The sequence below is a fragment of the Polypterus senegalus genome, chromosome 3, assembly GCF_016835505.1.
Source record: "Polypterus senegalus isolate Bchr_013 chromosome 3, ASM1683550v1, whole genome shotgun sequence".
Classification (NCBI taxonomy): Eukaryota; Metazoa; Chordata; class Cladistia; order Polypteriformes; family Polypteridae; genus Polypterus; species Polypterus senegalus.
The window spans coordinates 59,903,553-59,927,924 of record NC_053156.1 but is presented as its reverse complement, the minus strand read 5'-3'; the positions used below and the strand labels follow the sequence as shown (position 1 = coordinate 59,927,924).

Sequence of the window (24,372 nt, the reverse complement as noted above, 5' to 3'; positions counted from 1 at the left end):
CTCAATGGGGAAAAAAATCATTCTGGATATCCATACTGATATGGACTGGGCAATGTGGTAGGAAGGAAAGGATGCCATATCGTTTGATGGAAATGAAAATTATCAACCTACAGATGGCTGAATTCAAAGACACCCTGAAAATCAAAATGAAAAAAATGTGATGGGCTAGTCCATTTTGCCGAAATTTCATTGCAGCCACTCAAAAATAAAAATCCTACTCAGTAGTTTGTATGGCCCCCACGTGCTTGTATGCATGCCTCACAATGTAGGGTCAGGGGGGTCGAATGCTCCCAATGAGATGATGAATGGAGTTCTGGGGGATCTCCACACAGATCTGTACCAAGGCATCACTGAGCTCCTGAACAGTCGGAGGCTCAACCTGACGGCGTTGGATGTCCCAGAGGTGTTCTATTGGATTTAGGTCAGGCAAGCGCGGGGGCCAGTCAATGGTGTCATTTCCTTCATCCTCCAGGAACTGTCTGCATTCTCTCGCCAAATGAGGCTGGGCATTGTCAGGCACCAGGAGGAACCCACTGCACCAACATAGAGTCTGGCAATGGGTCCAAAGATTTCAATCAAAAATCCTAAAGGCAGTCAAGGTGCCGTTTTCTAGCCTGTAGAGGTCTGTGCATCCTTCCATGGATATGCCTCCCCAGACCATCATTGAGCCACCACCAAACTGGTCATGCTCAACGATGTTACAGGCAGCATAACATTCTTCATGGCTTCTCCAGACCCTTTCACGTCTGTCACATGTACTCAGGGTGAAACTGCTCTCATCTGTGAGAAGCACATGGCGCCAGTGGTGAACCTGCCAAATCTGGTATTTTATGGCAAATGCCAATCGAGCTCCATGGTGACGGGCAGTGAGCACAGGGCCCACTGGAGGACGTTGGGCCCTCGGGCCATCCTCATGAAATTAGAAATTCACACCAGTGGCCTGCTGGAGGTCATTTTGTAGGGCTCCATCCTCCTTGTCCAAAGTAGCAGATACCAGTACTGCTGACGGGTTAATGACCTTCTATGGCCCTGTCCAACTCTCCTAGAGTAACTGCCTGTCTCCTGGAATCTCCTCCATGCCCTTGAGACTGTGCTGGGAGACACAGCAAATCTTCTGGTAATGGCACATATTGATGTGCCATCCTGGAGAAGTTGGACTACCCAGGCAACTTCTGTAGAGTCCAAGTATCGCCTCCTGCTACCAATATTGACACTGACCATAAACAAATGCAAAGCTAGTGAAAAAACAGTCAGAAAAGAGGAGGAGGGAAAAATGTCGGTGGCCTCCAACTGTTAAACCATTCCTGTTTTGGGGTCATCTCATTGTTGTCCCTCTAATGCACCTGTTGTTAATTTCATTAATACCAAAGCAGATGAAACTGATTAACAAAACCCTCCACTACTTAACTGACCAAATCAATAGCCCCAGAAGTTTAATTGACTTGATGCTATACTCTGATTAAAAAAAGTGTTCCTTTAATTGTTTGAGCAGTATATATGAAATAACATTCCTAAGCACTGAATAACACAGCATAAATCATTAAATAAGCAGATATTCTTGAACTCTCATGCTCCAGGCTTGTAATTCTACCTCATCATTGTCTGGTCAGGGTCATTGTTGGCGACACATTGAGCAGTCCTGACAATGCATCCCCAATACAACCAACCTCCTTCTGCACTTCTTGGCAATATCCAGATACGTACTATCGGGATAGCTGAGAGAAGACAAGAAACCCTTCACATGAATCTTATTTCAGACACTTTTATATGCAATCAGAATTTTCAATCACTCTTCAGTCACTTTTCTGAGAAGACCAGCACCACAGGTTTGCTTCAATGCACATATTTGACAGTTCAAATTAATTTTTCAAACAATCTAAATATGTTATATGAGTTGGTACAAATCTTTGTCCTGAATTTTGCCAGCATGTGCAATATTAATAAACAAATTCAATATTTAACCTAACAGAGCACAGTTTAAACCAACAGCATCCTGGCTGCTGTGTTACTTTCAGTATAGGATGTCTGCAAATTCTCAATCTAATAACGGCTAATAAAAATAAAAGATCACAGCTGATGCTTTGAGCACAATTATCACTAAATTACCTTTATGCAGAAACCCATGAACATAAGAGAGAAACAAGGACTAGGTGGAGGGGCTTTGATGCAAAGCAGTTTCACAATTTCAGAATGTTTAGGGGGATATGATTACTTAAGGTGTTTACCTGCAAGAATATCTGGGGAAAAGTAACCACTAAGGCCATTCCCATCAGGAAAAAAAGTAGGCTGTAATGGATAGAAATATGCACCCAAAATGCTTATTACATCTGCCATTTGGCTTTCTTTCCAATGACATGCTGTGTTACTCCAACTTAGAGTAATTTTCAATGCAGAAATACAATGAAGGTCTCAAAAAAGGCAATGTAAAATTAGTTGGAAAGTGTAAATTTCCTAATTCCGACTCAAGCACTTAAACAGGTTATATTCAAGATGTATGAATCTGTATCAGATTTAGTAAAACATACAATGTTTTGTGCACACAATATGAATTGGTCTTATTCTGTGTACGTTTTCCCCTGTTCACAGTTCTCTAAAAAAGTTCAGACCAGTGTGAATGGTGGAGAGTGGGGGAAAGAAATCAGAAGTGAATGGTGTGTGTGTGTGAATGGAGCCAATGTTTCCTCTCAGCAAGTCAAAGTCATAACAAGGTGAGTCTCTCATTCAGTGGAATAAACTATGATTTTTACTGCAGTAAGTCAGGGACTTTTAAGCATCTTCACATCCTTCTTCATTGCCTCTCCCTCTAGGAAGCTCTAGCACTGAAAAGGAAAGACAGCACAGCTAATCAAATGACTTTGTTTTAAACAAATGCTGTGTGTAGAGGGCAAGTCTGACTGCATTCAATATTTTTCAAAATTCAGCCGGTGTTTTGGTTCCTTTTCCAACTGAGAAGTAACTACCTTCCATATTCCAAGAGTCAGTTTTCATTGACAAAAACATAATGCAAAGAACACGACAAGCAGCGCTTCTCTTATGAACCGGTTGTCTCCAAAGTCAGGTGTCTAATTGGTCTGGATATGAAAAATCGGATATCAAAACAAACAAAATATAAATTGCAAAGTTTGGATATGTTTTCAATTTTAACTGCTTTAATATTTTTGGAATTTATTTCAGCACTTAGAAACAGAAGACTGGAACCAGTGCAAGAAACCAAGGGACAAGGATAAAGCCTGTCCCAAACCCAAAGCTTCAGAGTATTCTTCATAGACAGCATGATTACATTAAGATCAGAGTGTGCCATTTCTGGGAATGGAAAAACAATAAGCTGGAGCTGTCCATCACGCCTTCTTACACTGCAATGTTGACTAGACTACAGTGTAGGAGAAAAACAAGCAGGCTGTCTGAAAAAGGCATATCAGAGAAGAGACTCCTCTATACGCAGGTCACTCTGGATAACTGTAATCATAGCCGGAAGAGCATAAGGTGGTATAGGGAATCACCTAGGGTCCAAAACATCCCAGGGAAGACCTGTATTGACTGCATTCGAGGTCCAATTTCTGTACACCACTTGAGTGTTGAACAATAAAAGTGGTGGGAGGTTTTTGATGGGCACACTCTTGTAAAGTGACATTTTGTAGGTAGCTTATCTGTTCATCATGGGACACAAGGTGGGCATTAACTTCCAACTGTGACACCTGATTGACAGCTAGATGCACTGAGAGAAGATGCTGCAATAAAATATAAAGCACACACAGATATATTATGACTCTGGTCTTGCTATCCTATCTGCAGTTAATTATTATTGTATTAGGTAACCAAAAGAACGGATGTTTCTACATCACAGAATATTCCATGAGAAAAGCAGCATCTCGATTCACACAAAAGAGAATTGATCTGCAAATTATTTAACTAAATAATCAATTGGAAATAGACTTGTCACAAGCAAGCAATGAAACAAGGTCAAGACTTAAACTTCTTTCTCATTAAAAAGTAAATACAAAATAATAATAATAAAAAAATGTTCTCCAGCTACCATATGTGAAGTCTGTTGCATTTTCCCTAGCAGCAGACTGTTCACATTCACAGTTTGAGGAATATGATCATTGTTTGCTTCAAGAGAAAGGCACTTGAGAAACAGCATATAGAGCATGTTGAGACTGGCACTAGCACCAACACCAGCTGCCTTGGCAAAACTATTCAAAATGAGCTAATTAATTCAATAAGTGAGAAGATATTTGAGTAACATCAAGCAGCTCAAATATTACTCCGTTAATTTGGATTGTATGCCTGCTGTTAGCCATGAGGAGCAACAAGACAGAGTTCATCTTCATTTTTTAGAGCATTGACTCTGTTAGTGGAGTGTGCACCATAGTACTCCCGAGTTGCCTGGAGGTGGTTTGGAGCAGGTGCACAAACAAGTTTTCCTCAACCTTTCTTGTGACATAACTCAATTACATGCATCTTCATGGATTTATGGGGGTTTGAGTTCCCCCCAATTAAATCTAGCATGATTGCCAGATTGTTCACTACCTGTATATATTATTAAAGGATAAAGAAAAAAGTATTCCTGGAAATTAAAAATCCAGTAATTGAAAGTGCAGAGCCAAATTTAAAATTTATTGTATCAGCAAATATTGTAACGAGATGTTCACATACCAGGCATATAATTAACCAATTCTAAGGTATATAAAAAAAAAAAAACCACACACACACACACAAAAAGACACAAGTTGTACAAAAACTTTTTTGGCAAAAGAAAAAAAAAAACAAAAAAAAAAACACTTCTTTAGAAAAACATTAGCACAGTAACTACTTTAAGACCTTTGTAGGGTAAGGTACAGCTGAAAAGACTTTACTGTTTTCTATTAAGAATGATTAACATGCAAACATGTTAATACCCACTTTGTCAATTAGCACAGTACAGCAACTCCAGTAATCCAATCCCAACTTGTGAGCTGCCAATTCAAAGCCTGATCATATTTTCACAGGGCTGAATAACCTAATAAGAAGCAAGCTCAAACTCTGTTCTACGTTATGTGGCATTGTGTATTGTATTCATATACAGTATTTAGAAAATAGGCGAGATGCAGTGGTTAGAACCATTTCTTCACAAATTAAGAATAGCAGGTTCTGGTTTTGAACAGCAAAAGAAGAAGTTTAAGGCGATTACAAACTCTAAATACAGGCCCATTATAGTTAAGCAGGGCCCTAAATGATTCCTCCGATACACTGGCACTTGGTCCAGAATTGGCAGACTCTATATCTTATGCTACCATGGTAGTTTCCTGATCTCAGTGGCTCTGTAGTGGAAAAGGTAAAAACTGACTATTTAGAAGACATGTGCGTTTTAAAAAATCTTTATACTTGACTGCAAAGCCATATATAGTTTTGCTCCATTTACCTTCTCAGTTAAATGGTCATAGAATTTTTAGTTCAAAGCGACACCTACATCCTGGCTCTTAAATAAAGCATCAATATGCATTACTTTTATACTCAAAGCTTATTTAGTATTACAATAGGCAGAATATTTTTTAATTAAATAGGCAAATGAATACATTGTGAAATGATAAATTAAAAAAATGCAAGCATAACAAAACAGGTCGCAAAAATACTATTTTTGTTGCTTATCTATGACTGTACTAACATTATTTCTTCTATTTGTTTATTTAAGTGACATTGCGTACAGCATGAAATATGCCTTAAAATAAAAACTGTCATTTTCACCAAGCAAAGTTGAAAGGATGGGCTCTAGAGATTACTCTTTTATTATTGAACATTCCATTATCCAACCCGCTATATCCTAACATTCATTGGTAAAGTGACTACAGACCTTCAACAATCAATTGACACATGTATAACAGACTGAGATGTTGCTGAATATAGTCCTTCTAGTATTATAAAATAGCCACATTGCACAGTAACTCTTTTTCTGTGTGTTTTAGTTGCCTTTGTAATACTGTAGTTCGTAGCTCCTAGTGATATGCATCTCAGAATTACTCAAGCAATCACTAAAGACTGGTTTATACTTGACACAGATGCCGGTTGTGAGGGCTGCACTGCTAATAGGATGCCAGACATGGAGACACACTGGGTTTTCTCTACATGCCATGCACTGAATTTTTTAGTCAGATTCATGGAAGGAAAATACAATCAACACTAGACAAATGTCTTTAATTTTTAACATTTTTTTTTTTTTTTTTTTAAATCATGAACACTCTGCCTTCTTTTCCTCTTAAAGCCAGTAGTAGCAGCTGTCACTCTTCTTCCATCGAGTCACATCGAGTGCAGGCATCTTCATTGAACCAATTATGTAAACAATTCACATCCTCTGGAGCATTATCGTTAGGTATGTGACATGGACCAGACACTGTCACCTACTAACTATGAGAGTATCCGAAAGTGAGTTGAACAGGCTGCTGCAGGTGCAAATGCATTATAGTCACCGAGAACACAAGCGTTTTGAGTTGTGGTATTGTATTTTCTATATACAGTATACACATACATTCATTAAGTCACCTCTTATTAATGGATGAAATTACATTTTTCATTTCAAGGCATATTTCATGCTGCATGCAGTGTCAAATATTATAAATATATTCTGTGACAGTTATACGCTCATATTTTGCTATTTCACATTTTACAATATATTTTGTTTTTGTTCAAAATATTTCTCCATAATTTAAAAAAAAAAAAAAAGACTTGGAAAATAAATAGTATAAACAGATCCTGGAAAAGCAAGAATTCAAAATATCACTAAAATGTAAACGAACTTTGACTTCTACAACAGGGAAAAAAAAAAAAAAAACAACATCAGTTATCATAGCTGACAGAGGAGACTGTTACATACTCATCTGGCAAAAACAAGTTAGACAAATATTCACAAAGGCTCAAAGTCTCAAAAATTCACAATCCACACAGCAAGCAGAAAGATGGGAGCAGGCAATTACAAGGACAATTATGCTCCAAGATAGAGGTCTTCAACATGGGAATGAGACTGGAAACAACCACTTAACATCCAATGAAAAAGCCTCTAGGAACTATATATCCAAAATTCAGCAGTAAAACAAAAAATCATTTTAAATCAAATGATCAGGATGAGCTTTTCCAATATTTTACCACAATTCTCTTTTACTTGCTGCATACTATGTAATGTAGATAACTTCTTTAATTTTACAATTAGAAATTATATTCAAAAATTACAGCATAAAAAAAATGAACTGTTCACTTTCCTTCATTTTACATATATTAAAATGTACAGATTAAATTGCACTAAGTATTAGTGGATACTTAGTGGATCTCTATTTTAAACTTATCAACCTCTGATTCATACTTCGATCAATTTTGCTATTCATTATTCAATGGACCTTTAAATAAAAATTAAAAAATAAATAAATAAATAAATAAAAAAAAAGTAGCACACTAACTTGCATTCTTTAAATAAGTACTACAATGATTGCTTTAGAGTGGATGGCATGGGGCTTTGGGTTTGCTAGGTACCCCATATTAACTTATCCTGATAATAGAGTCACAAGAAGATATGTTTTGTAATATTAAGGACTCCTTCAAATTATTTGTAAAATTTTTACTTCTATCGCTTTCAGACCTCAATCCCGTAACAAAACGGTTCAGAAGAAAATTAAACTACATATCCCTCCATCTTATTCCAGCCGCTCAATATAATGCTTTACCCTCTTGATAGCATGAGGGCATACAATGTGCATAGTCTTAGTGTAGGTGGTTCCCCCATAAAGTCTTAATCACATTGAAGCTATAATTCCCGCAAAGCACTGAACAATTTGATTATTATTTGTCCCCTGTGAAGTATTGGTCGCATCAAAGCCTACGCATGTGACTCATTAGTGATTCAGTAACTAGGGACCAGTTGTCTCATGTGTGGCGAGAAATGGTCTACCATTTTGTTTGAGGTTTGTCTACACATGGTGCTTGTGTTGAGTGCACATGCAATCTCAAGGGCCATAGGACCAAACTCTGAACTTTCCGCTATCCTCCAAGCAGCACCATTATTTTTTAGCTCCAACTCCCCTTTTTAACAGAAGCAGCCAGCCAGCTGTTAAGTTTGATTTTTACAGAGTACTGGAAGGGTGGTGCTTAATGGGTAATTTAAACTTTATACTCAGAAAAAAAAATCCAACTGATGTCACTAAAGAAAAGCTCACATATGTTATGCGCCAGGGCGGCACGGTGGCACAGTGGTAGCGCTGCTGCCTCGCAGTTAGGAGACTCGGGTTCGCTTCCCGGGTCCTCCCTGCGTGGAGTTTGCATGTTCTCCCCGTGTCTGTGTGGGTTTCCACCGGGTGCTCCGGTTTCCTCCCACAATCCAAAGACATGCAGGTTAGGTGGATTGGTGATTCTAAATTGGCCCTATTGTGTGCTTGGTGTGTGGGTGTGTTTGTGTGTGTCCTGCGGTGGGTTGGCACCCTGCCCAGGATTGGTTCCTGCCTTGTGCCCTGTGTTGGCTGGGATTGGCTCCAGCAGGCCCCCGTGACCCTGTGTTCGGATTCAGAGGGTTAGAAAATGGATGGATGTTATGAGCCTGTTTTTCACTTTCGAAAAAACAAGCCTTCAGCCTGACTGCTCAAACATCTGAAATGTAAAACTTTTTTTTTGTTCACTGCCCTTTCGGAGACCTGCTTTAACCTTCCTGTGGCTCATCAGTCACAGTTTTACATTGATACAAACAGGGGCTCAGAACCTTTGCATTTTATAAATGAACAAAAAGAATGTACTAAATATTGAAATGCATACTCACTATGGGGTTCATTTCTGTTTAGCAGATGCTTAGATTTCAGCTACAGACTTCCAGTTTCAGACTCCAATGACTTCTGCAGCGGTGGAGGGATGAAGTGGAGAGTCATGGCAGAGGGCCCTTACATGCATACAAGTTTATCCTAAAAACCACTCTTTTAGCCCTGTGGACCCAATGAACAGTTTGAGAGAACCCTGGAAGAGACAAAGATGGGTGTGCCACCGGAGGTCTGCATCTAGATCCCTTGATACTTTTATCATCTATATTTCTCTCCCTGGTAAAAACCACTCATGATTGATAACGATTAGTTAGCCACACTTTCATCATTTGACACTGTGCCACTGCCTGTTATAAAGCTTCCTGTACTTCTCTATCCTGTTCAACTTCCACCACGTTTCTTTTCCTCTATCTCTTGCTTTCTTCATTAAAATATCTTTCCACCTCTTTCTTGGCCTCCTTGCTTTTCTCTTTCCTACGGGAAACCATCTCTCTACTTTTCTTGCAGTCCTCGAGTCGTCTATGCACCATCTCAGAGCCCAATCACCCAAAACAGCAAGTTCAAAAGGTCAGATGTCAATAGCTGTGAAAATGAATAATAATTTCATTACATTTACAGTATATAGCACTTTCTCACTACTCAAAGTGCTACCACATATTTGCATAGAAAATCCCATTAAATTGTTTTCCTGTGCAGAAGAAAATTAAGAACAAAAAATTTCTCACATTTACCATATGCATAAATTAATTGAATAGCTCACTAAAAGATGTTTGAATAATTCTGAAGACAATAGGCAGTTTAATCCAACAAATCTTAGCACCCCTAATAATTTCTCCAAAATACTGAGAAAACATTTTTGACGGTTCCCAAAACACCATTATCTCTTATCACAGCAATTGGCAAGTTACTTCATACATCTATGGCTTCTCTGTGTGAAGGAAGTCCTACAACCCGTTTCCATATTTTTGTGTTGAAAAGCTAAAAATCTTAGCTAAATGTCTCTATAATTTTGAACATTTTAGTCATGTCCTTTAGTCAAGCCTCAGGAGCTACTGTCCAAAAAGAAGAAACTGAGAAACAGAACTACATTTTACTTATTTGGTCGACACCTTTATCCAAGGAGTCCTGCAAAAATTATGGTACATTTGGTAAATTTTTTTTTTCGCTTTTTCCAAATGGAGCACAGGCAGGTCAAGTGACTTGCTCAGGGTCACACATTGTCAGTAGCAGGATTTGAACCCACAGCCTCAGGGTTTTAAGTCCTAAGCCTTAACCACCACACTACACTGCCAGCCACTAACTAATAAACAATGCATCTAAACAGTTAAAATGGCAGTCTTTAAAATGACTCCAGCCATTTCCAATTAAAGGTCAGCTACCCACCTCCAGAATGAATATTTGAGTTAATTGGTTTATGTTCAAAGGTTAGAGTGTCTGTACCAGGAAGAAAAGTTTATCCCAAAGCCAGGAACTCCAACTGTATTTTATTCAAAGACTAGTTGTACCTCGTGGCTTTGCCCACATAGTAATGAAACAGGACAAACTTTAAAAATCAAAAGACGGGAAAAATTAGCTCTTAACAGGAAAGCATTCCCCGCGCTGGGGAAAAAGTACATGGCCATGATATCTCTGGCAATCAGCAGCTACCCTCTAAAACACATGGAGGTCTGATCTCTCTCTCAAAAACCTCAAATGTTACTCCTTAACAATCTGTTGATGATAATGGCTGTTGAACAAACAAGTATCGCTAGCTAAGCAGAGGCAAGGTGCATTCCAACATGTGAGACATAGACTTACTCTAACAGAGACTGGCAAGTGAATGAGGAAGGCCCTGCCCCCCTGCTCTCAGCCCACAGCCACTCTGTTGGATTTGCATAAATACAAATTGGTACCGCAAGCAAACTATGTTACTTTGCACGATGAGAGAAGTCGCAAAATCATTCGGAAAGTTCAAGCAAATTATAGAAAACAACCAGATCTAAAACAGTTAATTCTCTTGTGGGAAGCAAACAGAACTACAAAGCAGACAGACATACAGACAACATGCCTGGACCACAAAATTTTTAAAATCGTTTCTTAGCGAGCACCTATGGACCAAGGGTAACCTACATTCCAAATTTCAAGTCCAATTTCATGAGGAGTGAGTCAGTAGTTCACCCCATTCTCCCGTCATGTGTGTATCATGTGTTTTTAAAAACTCTGATCCATAGACCCTCATTGCCTGCTAATGGTTACCTCTTAATAAGAGACTTTAAGGAACAAAACCTAACATTAAAAAAGCTTTAAACATTGTGTTTCATCTATATTTGTGTGCTCACACAGCACATATATACACTGGGAAAAACAAAATCATTATTTTAAGTGATTTTTATGAGCTGAACAGAAAAATGGCAATCTGCCAAAATTGATGCTCTGTGCAAGAGAGGACAGAGCCAACTATACATCCTTAGAAGGCTGGCGTCCTTCAACATCCGCAATAAGATGCTGCAGATGTTCTATCAGACGGTTGTGGCGAGCGCCCTCTTCTACGCGGTGGTGTGCTGGGGAGGCAGCATAAAGAAGAGGGATACCTCACACCTGGACAAAATGGTGAGGAAGGCAGGCTTTATTGTAGGCACAGAGCTGGACAGTTTGGCATCCATGGCAGAGCGACGGGCGCTGAGCAATCTCCTGTCAATCATGGAGAATAAACTGAACAGTATCATCTCTTAGACAAAGGAGCAGCTTCAGCGAAACACTGCTGTCACTATCCTGCTCTACTGACAGACTGAGAAGATCGTTCCCTTCCCCACACTATGTGACTCTTCAATTCCACCCGTGGATAAATGTTAACACTACACAAGATTATAGACCGTTATACCCGCACTGCACTTTTATTGCTCTTTAATATTGTTTTTTATCAGTAAGCTGCTGCTGGAGTATGTGAATTCCCCCTTGGAGATTAATAAAGTATCTATCTTTATCACATAACTTTTCACAAAACACATTTTTAGATATCAATTAGTTTTATTTTTCTCCTCACTACAATTAAAGATCAGTAACAAGAATTTATTTCCAAATAATAAAATCTATGTTTAAAGTTTTAAAGATCTTGCGAAAATTAACCACAATAAGCACCGTTTGTTGATATGTGGGGCCCTGAAATTTGTGTATCATACTATGTCAGCAGTAAGCAAGTCAGGTTGGGAAGCATGCACTGCAACTCAGGATCCCGGTTTGAAACCCCCCAGGCAGACACGTGGTCCAGTCCCACCCACCGGAAATGACCCTCTATCTGCCCCAGCCAGGTGTTACGTGGGCAACCCCTTGGCCTGGTCCAGCCACTCGGGTCCCCAACAATGAGGATCTTATGAGCTGGATCACCCTCGGGGAAACGCGCCATATGGCCCTAGTGCCGTAACAGATGCTCCCTCACAATGCAGGTAATGTGCCTCATTCGGGACTCCATGAGCAACCATTAATTCGACACAAAGTCAAACCAACGGTACCAAAGGATTTTCTGGAGAGTCACAGTACCAAAGGAGTCCAGTCTTCATCTCAGGTGACTGGATAGCGTCCATGTCTCGCAACTATATAGCAAGACAGGAAGCACCAGGACCCTAAAGACTTGGACCTTCATCTTTTTGCATTGATATCGGGAGTGCCACACACCCCTGTCCAGCAACCCCATGACCCCCACATGCTCTCCCAATCTGTCTACTGACTTCATAGGAAGAGTCACTAGAGACATGAATATCACTGCCAAGGTAAGTAAACCTCTCGACAAGGTTGACACTCTCTCCGCAAACAGACACACTGCTGATGGCTGTGCCCAAGAGGTTATTAAAGGCCTGGACCTTGGTTTTTATCTAGGACACTCGCAAGCCCAGACACTCGGACTCCTCACTCAGTCTCTCAAGTGCCCTGATCTGAGCCTCCATTGACTCTGCGAAGATCACAGCATAGTCAGTAAAGTCAAGATCCTTGAATCTTTCTTCACCAACAGATGCCCCACAGCCACTGGACCCCACGACCTTGCCTAACACCCAGTCCATACAAGCATTAAACAGAAGAGTAGCAAGAACACACCCCTGACGAACCCCAGAATCAGCTAGGAAAAACGCAGAGGTCCTGCCTCCACTCTGCACATAACTTACAGTACCAGTGTACAGGCCGGCCATGATATCCAGCAACCTCGAGTGGATCCCTTGAACCTTCAGGATGTCCCATAGGGAAGCTCGATCAACTGAGTTGAACGCTTTGCGAAAATCAACAAAGGCTGCAAAGAAAGTCTGCCGATATTCTCATTTGCTCTCCATGACAACCCTCAGTGCCAGAATGCAGTCGATGCTAGACTTCTTGGGCGTAAAACTAGATTTGATCACTTGCTCACCTACCAGCGGCCGGAGCAGTAATGGGATACAAAATTCCCAAGTCTTCTCTGTGAGTAGTACAGCACAACCAAGAATTTACATTGGCTTCAGAAGTAATGGAGAGGTAGGTAGATAGTCAAAAAAAAAATAAACACAAATTGGTGCTAAAAATATCATCCAAACTAGCTTGGCAGTTCCAGATAATGTGTTGCTTCTACTGCTTCATATTATGCTTGGTTTAATGAAGAAGTTCATCAAACCTTATCAAAAGAAGGCACCTTTTTAAGTATTTGCGCCAAAATTTTCTGAGATGGTCTCCAACGAAGTTGAAGGCATTTTTGCCAGACATATTAATAAACTGCTTTCTGATACAAAATTTAAAGGAGTGATGAACAACCTGGAATGAGAGGGTTGCTTTAGTTATAGGTAACAAAATCAATATTATAAAGAAATTTTGAAAAAGTTTAAACATATTGTATTGCAATATGAGTCTCAAAGTTAATTTTGGGAATTCAAATTAAGTATGATCTGATGGTGGACTACTGCTAGATGCTTCATAAGGATGCACCACAAAAAGTGTAAAAATACAATTTTTTTGTACTGAAATGTTATATTATGTAAACATTCAATTGTTTTATCGTGTTCATAAAGTAGAAAGGAAATAAAAAAACTCCCAACAATTAAAACATGATTTCTGAAAATATGCAGCCTACACTTGTCAAATCTGTTTAACTATTATATAAAAAAAGTCCTTTATTTGCCATGGAAACTTTGTATGTAGATTTAAAAAAAGACTTCCAACTAGTAAATAACTAATAGCTAACCACTGGGAGCAAGAAAAAAAAAAGGTTATGCCTTTTAGAAAGAAAAAAAAAAGCAATTGAACGTGTGTACCTTTGACATTATGCAGTTTTTTTTAAAACAATAAAAGCTACAATCTCTACACTAATCCTGTAACAAGCTCACATATCAAGTGATAATTTTAAACATACCTTCAATCCCTAGAGTTGAAAAGATGTATTGCTTTTCTTTTCAAGGATAATGTGACCAATTCTTATCTGGAGTGGAATAGATAAGCAGCATCTGGGAGTTCTGAATGTTTTGTTAATGCAACAAGGGCTTGAGCACCACTTGCAGCAGTTTCAATTTCCTATATATTTAGTATAACATTCAAAAAAAGTTACAATAAAATGATCTTATATAAAATCGGACTGAATGCAGCCCAAGGAGCTTTACAAAAAAACCTGAACATTTACCCAAGAAACTCTTAAAATAAATAAATAAGCCTCCCTTATTTCCTAGGTTCTCAAGGTAACATACTCTTCACTATTTAGTACCAAAGAGCAGCCATAACTAAGATATTCTTACAAGTATAACTTTACAATATTCAATTTACCAATGATATGTGCTGGGTAAATATGCATATTAAATGCTCAAAATCCAGTAAGAATACCAGTATTGAATCTGTCGAATTTCTGTAGTTATAATGCACACATCTGCTAACTTAAGTGCAGAAAAAAAAACTAAGTGTTTATACAGGTCTGTTTTCTTCAGAATACTTTTGTGCAGAATTCTTTTTTTTTGTAAAGCACACAATTAGTAAAGCAGAGGAGTTTCTTTTCAACTTGACATTATGCAAAAAAATCCCTCTTTCCAATAAAACTTAACTATTTATTTCTTTGTCTTTGTAAATTAACAGCAAGTTACAAAAAGACCAAAAAACATGCCTGAATGCAAACCTTGGAGGTTCTAAGTTATTATACCTGTATGATGTATAAATGTGTGACTAAATTGAAACCAAAAAGCAAATGAGTACTGAGATCTAGAAAAATATCAGACAACTTACCAAGTCCTTGACAGATATCTATATCTATATACACTAGTTGTAGTCTCATTTTTCATACGTTCTACTTTTCAAATATTTATTCAAGAACATTAAAAGGACATTTGTGGGTGGTATTTGGCTAATCCTGCAGCATTCACACAGTAGCCCACCAATTGTCACTTTATTACAGACACACAAACCCCATATCCCAAGCAGTTTATTCAGCTTAATCACCTGGCAAATGTTCTACTCAAATGACGTTTAAATATCTGCAAATTTTGGCAAAAACCTTCATATTCGCAAATGGATTTGAAAGCAGTTTTGTCAACATATTTAAAGGATTTCTTCTAAGGTTAGGATCTTAGTGTAGGGGAACTAGGAGTTTATTTTTACTTTTAATCCTTAACTATTTATTCTTAAAGTAACCTGCACTTTTTGGTATTTCTTTGTTTAAAAAAAAAAAAAAAACTGATATACTCCTATTAAGCTTCATTCCTATAATTCACCAGTTATACACCCATGACCGATTTAAATTTTAAAGAAGTAGTATTAACAATAAACAAATTTCATAAACAAACAATTCTCCAAATTCCATTTCCTTTTAAACATGCTGTATGTAATAGACACCCTACTGCAAATACAAACTAACATGTACACACCAATGGCATTAACATTAAACCAAGTCTATAATACCTTATAATAATAAAAAAAAATCCTCTAGGACAGCAGTCAAGACTGATATTAGCAATGTACATAATACCAAAAACAAGCAGGGTAACAAAACAGAACTATCCATATGAAAGAAAAAAATAATCCAAACTTGCTATAATCTAAAATATTTGAGGAAATTACCATACTTAAAAAATAACTCCTATGTATCCTGTGTAGAGTTACAGATGCATATTTTATTTAAACTTCTGTATAAATGTAACTGTTGCTTACCACTTCTTTGGAGAGTCTCACCAAGTCTGCAGCACAACTATTATCAGAAAAGTAACAGTTCTTTAAAGAGCAAGTGTGGAAGAAGATAAGGTATTTACTAATATAATCTATACAACACTTCTAAGATCATGCCTGCCCCCAAAACACTCTTCTTACTGACGTGCAATCACATGATCCGATAGGACTTAAATCCTTAGCTTTTCATGCTTCTAAATATAGGAACCATGCAAGCTCACAGTTTACTTCTTTGTAGACAAAAGCTTTTTAAAAGTGTTTTTATTTATATAATTATTTTGAAACTCCGGAAAGGTGCACACAATTAACACTGTATACCTTAGTGGATTAGAAATAGGGGAAAAATGTAACTATAAACTAGTACACTGGAAGATCTCGTCATGATAGCATCAGTTTAAATTGCCATTTACAAATTGATTGTCATTATTGTGACATATCAGTAAATACAGTTCAGCAGTAGCCAGAGGCATTATGCCATTTTATATAAAATTATGCAGTTACATGTTCAATGATTGTAAACCATACAGCCTTCAGATTATGAATAGTTATTTATTCTTATTAGACAGAGTGTGATTACTTTCTACAAGATATTTAGAGCACTAGGATAAGCAAGTGTAAGAAATGGATGGATCAAGTTACTTATGCGAAAGCCTTTAGAGTGGCTTAATAGTTTTCATAAATTATGTTACTTTAGTTTTCTTAAAGTTTAATCTTAAATAAATTACTACCACTTAAAATAAGACATGCATCCTCAATAAACCTACTGCTGTAAGACATTAATTCTAATACCTTTGTGCTTTTATATGAAGTAGCCCTGGGAAATCTAAATTGCAGTAATTACTGCCAAAAAAAAATTAAGACTGTCGCAGGCACAAAATAACTAAGTAAAACAGGTTTCACATTACAGAGAGCAACTGACTGGTTGCTTTATGAGGGAAAAATCAATGTTTGATATAAATTTCTCATTCAGAGAACTTGACAATACTTTGGCAAAAACTTTCTGGGAAGCAAAAAAAAAAGTTGCAAAGTCATTTAATCCAAAAAAAAAAAAATCTTCCAATGTTTACACTTACTTGTTCACTCAAACCACTCCCAAATATTACCAAACTATGGTATATTAATGAAACCTATGTTATTAAAAATGCCTATTACACAATATCAATATGTTAAAAAAAAAGTTAATCAAATTCAATAATTTTAAAAAAAGATTCCTGTAAACCTGACTTTGACAAGGTATGGGAATAAAGGATTTGGAGTAATACTAATGAAACAAAGCCTTACTCAGACCACTGCATGAGTAAAACATCTTAAAGAAGTTCCATTTTTAAAATGGTAGAAGAATCATCTTTAAGTAAGTAATAATATTTCAGGTACATGGAAGACTATGCAAGAACACTAGACTGCTGTTCAATATATCTTAAACAAAACATACCACTCCAATGTAACTGTTCTTCTGAACAACGTGCTATCGACCCATGTAGTCTGAAGACAGATTAAAGCACTTCTCAAAGATGATCAATGAAGGTTAATCATATGTTCTCTTTCAAGACCATCTGGCATGATCCTTCTCCCAAGGGGAGAGGAAAAAAAATAATAACTTTTGCTCAGTTTTCATCTCAAGATGAAGTGCTGCTTCTCTTTCCATACCTTCATCCTTACATTTCAAATCAAGTGGCTTTACTGTCAATTCATCTGTAGACAGTATTACAATACAATGAAATAACGTTCCCCAGGACTGGAGGGAGGGATGGGTGGGAGTGGTCCTCCACAATGCTGTAGGCTTTGCACATGCAGCACTTATTACCACTGCCATATAGCGGTGTTCAGATCATGCTCTACTGTACGTGCAATTTGCAGGACTTATTCAAGGTTATCGTGAGTTGTCCTTTCTAAAATGAAAATGCTGCCATTTCAATTTAGGCAGTTCATGGCCAACATACTTTCCTCAGCACTGTGTCGAGCATAGTTTATGTACATTTTAACCTTGTACAGCTGTGTTTCAGTAGATGACTATTCCAGTGGGGTTTTCAATTATCTGACACCGGTTGTTATGCCAAGTGTTGTAAAATCACAAAAACAGCCTTAGTTAACAGAGAAATATTACAGAAGTACAGCTGTAAGACTTTCCCTGTCCCCTTTTTGTCCTTCACCTTTTTCAATGGGGTGATGTTTCATACTTTATGCCAAGGAATAAAGAGTAAAAATTACTTGCAATAAATTATGTAGGTCACCCTCCCAATGCATTCACTTGAGAACATTTGGGACCATTACTCCATCCACAGTAAATAAGCTGAACTGTGTGGTTACACCTGGTGCATTTTTACAATGGAGTTGGAAAGAAGGAAACTTTATACGAGATCATGGAGGTGTTTCTAAAAAAAAAGGTCAAAGATTGCATGGGGTGAATATTTAATTAAACCCCCACCAAAAACACACACAACAATATATATTATTGATCCAAACATCAAAAGTGATTACACTGTGAAGGGGCAACTACTGTAATTGCCATAGCTCCAACATTAAACTTGCTGATGACATTACTATCATAAAACCGATCTCCAACATTTGAAAAGACAGCTTCCAGAAAAGAGGTTTGCGTGCTGCCAGAGTGGTGTCAGGACAATAATCTTCTTTAATGTTAGAAAAAAACAAATGGACTTCAAGAAATAGGAGGAAGACCTCAATTTTCTTTCTATCACAGTGGAGGGTGTGAAGAGATTCAGCACAACAGATCTCTGCTATATGGCTCATCAACAGCTTTATTTCATCAGAAATCAGAGAAAAGTTGTTAATCATCCATCTTTGCTCAGCAACCTTCTACATATGCAAACTGGAGTCCATGCTCACTAGAGGTGTAAAACCCTGGTATGATACCTGGCCAACTCTGAACCACAACGCACCACAGAAGGTAGTGAATTTCAGCAAGCAAGATTAATGATGCATATCTTTCTTCTACTCGGCACATGACACACTAATCAGATTTCTCTCTCACTTCCATTCTTACAAATGACATAGAACCATTAGCACTTCTACTACAGTTATCAGTTCATCAATGCATATCGATTGAAAAATTCTGAAACTGTAGCAATACTCAATTTCAATGGTATCAGTACTACCCATATGAGATGCACTTTCCTGCTCACTTGTTCTTTTGAGATGGAGTTCAAACAGACTACCATATAAACACATGTCACTTACTGCATGAAACAGCAGCCCCACCTTCTTTCACTACCATTTGTTTTGGTTTTAAAAAAAATTAGCTTTTGACTGGAAGAAACAAATATACAATATGGTTGTACTAGCCAAAAATTGAGATTCAAATGTCATATTGATAATGGAGTATATTGTACTGTATACTCAAACATGGCTAATATTCCAAGTGCTACATATAAATTTGAACTAAACGCTTTTTCATATTCCTCATATACATTTTTTGTGATCATTATGTCTGCAAAGTGCTCATGAACAACTGCTTATAACTCATGAAAATTGCAGTGTTCAAATGAAAGTAACACTTAAAAACACAACCACTTAACACATACTCACAAAAAGGATTGTCTGCATGTATAAATGGACACAAAAAAGAAAGCAGAATGGGGTGTTATGAAGAAGTCCAAGGTGATGGATGAAATTCAGTACCCATTTTGATTTAGTACAGGCACATTAAAGGAATAATCACCTCTTTTCTTTTGGTGGTGGTGTACCTTTGCTTTTCATTTTCCTTTTTTAACACGTGCCATGCTAAATGCCACCAAGCACACCAGTAAAGTACACGCATAGCAACTTTGTGTAATTTTTAATCATGGACTCTGAAATCAATTTACAAATGTAGCACTATTTTCATTTCAGCAAAGCGATCTCTCTTTTAAACCTGAATGCAAACTTTGTTAAAAGGGTGTTGAAAATTGCCATTTTTTAGAAAGTGTTCAGGTCTCTCGCATACACTTGACATACACACACTGTATATAAAATACATACATATACATACACACATACAGTGGATTTAGAAAGTATTAAACTTCTTCACTTTCTGTACACTTTGAAGTACCAGAGATAAATAAAGAAAACAGGATGCCTCTGACCACAATTTGGAGTGCTACAGCAAACAGTCTGAAAACTTACATAAAATGAGACTTCAGTTTTTGATATTTATTAAATTTGCAAACCTTTCCAGAAACATGCGTTCACATTGTCATTATGGGATACTGAGTGGACAAAAACAGCAAATTTTTCCCAATAAAATAAAGCTTAAATTCACACCACAGTGTGCAGAAAGTGAAGGGGTCTGAATACTTACTGATTCCACTACATACCAACATATAACACCATGACATATCACAATATGTACATACGCAATCATACTCTACATATACACATACATACACTCACACTTATCAATGCAATTATCTAATTAGCCAATCATGAGGAAGCAATGCAAAGTATAAAATCATCTAAATACAGGCCATGAGCAGTAACGCTCACATTAATCACCAGAAGGGGGAAAAAATGTGAACTCAGCAATTTCCACAGCAGCATGATTGTTGGTGCCAAAAGGGCTGGTTTGAGTATTTCTGCAACTGTTGATCCTGTGAGATTTTCAGGCACAACAGTCTCTAGTAATTTCACTCAGAATTGTGCTAAAAACAAAAAAAAACATCTAGTGGGCAGCAGTTCAGCAGATGGAAATACCTTGTTAATGAATGAGGTCAGAGAAGAAGGGCCAGACTGGCCAAAGGTTACTTCAGATAAACACTCTGACTGTGGTGAACAGAAAAGCATCTCTGAATGGACAACACATCAATGCTTGAGACAGATGGGCTACAACAGCAGAAGATTGTGTCAGCCAAGAAAAGAAAGCCGAGGCTGCAGCAGGTGCACCAAAACTAGATGTATGTAGACAGAAATATGTAGCCTGGTCCTGGATTTCTGCTGTAGTACAACAATGTTAGGTCAGAATTTGGTGCCAAAAGCATGAATCCATGCACTGAACCCATCTTGTTTCAACAGTCCTTGCTGGTAGACTTTGTCTAACGGTGTGGGAAATGTTTTTGTGGCGCACACACTGGGCCTATTAATACTAATCAATCAATGCTTGATTTCCACTGCCTATTTCTATTGGAGTTTTGTTGCTGACCATATGCATTCCATCAAGACCCCAATTTACCCTTCTTCTAATGCCTACCTCCAGCATAAAACACGGATTCCATTAACATGACAATGAGTTCAGTGTTCTTCAGTATCATTCTCTGCCACTGGATATGAATCCAACATATTCCAATGTTCCAACCTTCCAACCTTTGAGATGTGGAAGAACAGGAGAGTCTAGCATAAATGTGCATCTGCCAAATTTGCAATCAACATGTACCAGAATTACAAAGGAATGTTTACACAATTTTGTGGAATCCATGCCATGAAAAACTGACTGTTTTGAAAGCAAAAGGAGACTTCCCACTTTAGTACAGTACAATGTTCCTAATAAATTTGCTCTGCGAGTGTACACACACAAATTCTTATACAGTATAGACATAAAATAGAGCAGTATTGAATACACACATATACACACAGACGGACATCTGCCTAGTTGCTAATAAAGCTTAGTTTTCAGTTAAATTCAGGACTTGACATTTGTGTTGCCAGTTGGAGTTTAAATGAAACATTTGACAACCCATTACTCAGTACTATATTAAGAAGACTATTTAATACTTTAATGTTAATTCTAAGAAACATAAAAAGCATTGGGCATAAAAACTCAGTTTTTCCATCTTATGGAAAAAAATGATAGAAGACCAAGGATTGAAACAGCTAGGTATCTGAAGCTGATGCACCCCCAAGATTTATATTCTCTTTTCAGCTCTGAAGTGGACAACAGCCAAAACATCTGATCGGGTACACCGCAAATTATGTTACTCAGTTGAAAAATGATTTCTTCTGTTTGCTTTAGTGCAATTTATTTATTCTGTCTACACGAGGTTAACTAATGGAGGAACACAATTCATCCCATCCCAACTTTGACTAAATTAACCAAGTGACTGGCCACAGTGAGCAATGCTGTCAACTCTGCATTGATTTATATGCAACAAAGAACCTTTGACTATATAACCCCTACGTAAATCATCAGCAAAACAAGTGAACGGGTAACTAAAATCCAATAATCTATACCAAGAAAATAAATAACCAGACACAGGTCAATGGGACCAGAAGAGACAAACCCTCCTCCAATTACCTGGTAGACATTTATTTTACTTTGATAATCAAAGCTCACGTGCACCAAATTGTCAGGTTTTCTTACGACTGCTTGAATCGTAAGATTTACTCTAGATTTACTAGCTTCTCATTAAATAAGATGCATCTTTTGAACTGTTTTTCCAATATGGTCACGTATACCCGTATCGTCTGAAATAAAACATGTTATGGAAGTTTGTCCTAAAGGTATTTCTTAAAATTACTAATAAAGTTTAGGTGCCCACTTTAAATTAAAATATAAAAAAATGCATCTCATAAAAAATAAACTAAAAGTCAAAACCTTTCCAATTTAAGAGATTCGGACACAAATCGCATGAGGCGTGATATAATATAACAGAAAACACAGAAAGGGCACAGCCACAACAGCAGGATGTCAGCTTCGGTACAGTACTTTATTTCGACCGGTAAAAATGTGGGCGGAATATTGGATGTTGTCACAAAGAAGTCATTCATCTTTAGAAACAATCTTCGCAACTGTGATTTTTAAACTAGATTCTTTTTTAAATGCTGTACTGTGGGGAAAAAACGTATATTTTCTAGTGACTAATACCATCTAAGATGCAGAGACTGAATCACCGGAAACAACTCAAAGTTTACGCGAAATAATAAAGAATCATTTATCAGCAGGCGTCTTCCAGGTATAAGCGCCACGCCAGCGTTTTAGGCCGATTCGTGTCTCTAAAAACTTTTAAGATATCTGTCCAGGTCAAACACGGCAATTTTATTTTGAATCCTCATTTCCGTGCTATTCCACACTCAAGACACGTGTTTCTGCCTTAAATTGCTGTAGCTGACACTTTCAATCCAACAGTCAAACAAGTTTTTTTTTTTTCTTTTTAAACTTAAACACAGCACTAAACACTAGAGCCAACTTCGCAGTTGCTTCTTTCACTACGATGCCTGCCCTTACCCTTCCAGATTCACAATGTAGAGCACGTCACAAGTTTCCCAAACGGATATAAAAATACTAACTACTCACGGTAAACTCAGTAACTTTCTTTCTTCTTTTCTGTTTCAACTTCAGTTAACTTATATAACAAACAACATAGATTTGCCTTCAAGAAGGTGTAATTAGTTTATTCTTACCCTTCAAACGACCGGTTAACCTCCTCACTCCACCCGGCCCGACCGTCAGCCTGATGACTTAAAAAGTTAGTTGTGAGGAAGCCACGCTGTAGAGAGCTGTAACTACTTTGACGCATGCGCACAGAGATAGCCTACGAGGCTTAAATAACCTTTTTGTCTATCAGATTGCCATATACACACACACATATATATATATATATACATATTATATATACACATATATACACGCACATATACATATATATATACATAAATACACACACACATATATATACATATACACACACATACATACATATATACATACACACACACAATAGCTGAAATTAGTGAGAGTTAAGCGTGTACCAAGATTATCTGGCACCCGGCCAAAGATTGCAGCACAACGCTGTAAGGAGCGGTTAAGTTTCGACCCTGAACAGATGTGAAAACGAAAGAACGCATTTAACACTACGTATGCAGATTTAAGACATTCCTCCTGTAAGAGATGAATGAGACAAGTAAATCACGTTTCAGTCAACCCCTCAGGCAAACCGGGATTACAATACGTTAAACCCGTTGAACGATTACAAGTGAAACAAAAAACAAAATTTACATTTTTAAAGGGTGGGGAGATTTTAGCAAACAAACAGATGTAAAACATAGCAGAGGTTAAGACACCATGATCTTTTTCTTTGTGTAAGTTGTTACACCCCTGCTGTGTAAAAAGACTGATAATGGCAAATGAGTTCATGGCGGGAGTGGCTGGCAACGTGATGACGTATAGAATTCTGCAAAGAGAAAAAAAAAGTCTCAGAGCTCAAGAGTGCCATTGCAAAAAAGTGAAAAATGATAATGAATGCCATATGCACTTGGCCATACGATTCGATTTCCAGCTGCCATGCCTTCGGCGTTGAGTCTGTCCAATCTCGTCAGTCTATATGTTGATTATTCTCAAAACCCAACCTCACAAGTGAGGGCAAGGTGTGTGGGCCGTTACTCCACACTCCTACCATCCTGAACTGGAAATATTGCGATCCGACAATGGATGGGTTGGGAGATCCAGAAAATGACATTTGCTGTGCACTGTGAATTAATATGCTTTGTATTTGAATTAATTTAAATATTAGATGTGACTTTGCTGTGGCTGTATTTTATTTTAAAA

The 24,372-nt window shown here is 37.6% G+C and overlaps 1 protein-coding gene across 4 annotated transcripts in view; it reads right to left on the bottom strand.

The window, feature by feature from the left end:
- Positions 1 to 23,323, bottom strand: part of LOC120525191 (monocarboxylate transporter 1-like) — a 58,115-nt gene extending 34,792 nt beyond the window's left edge. For 2 of the 4 annotated variants that reach the window (XM_039747294.1, XM_039747298.1), the window contains exon 1: positions 23,229 to 23,323. The gene's annotated coding sequence lies outside the window, so the exon portion shown is untranslated. Of the gene's footprint in view, positions 1 to 14,109; positions 14,129 to 15,884; positions 15,904 to 23,228 lie in introns of those variants that run through there. The other 2 variants (XM_039747297.1, XM_039747296.1) reach the window with 2 other exon arrangements.
- Positions 23,324 to 24,372: the final 1,049 nt, after the last annotated feature.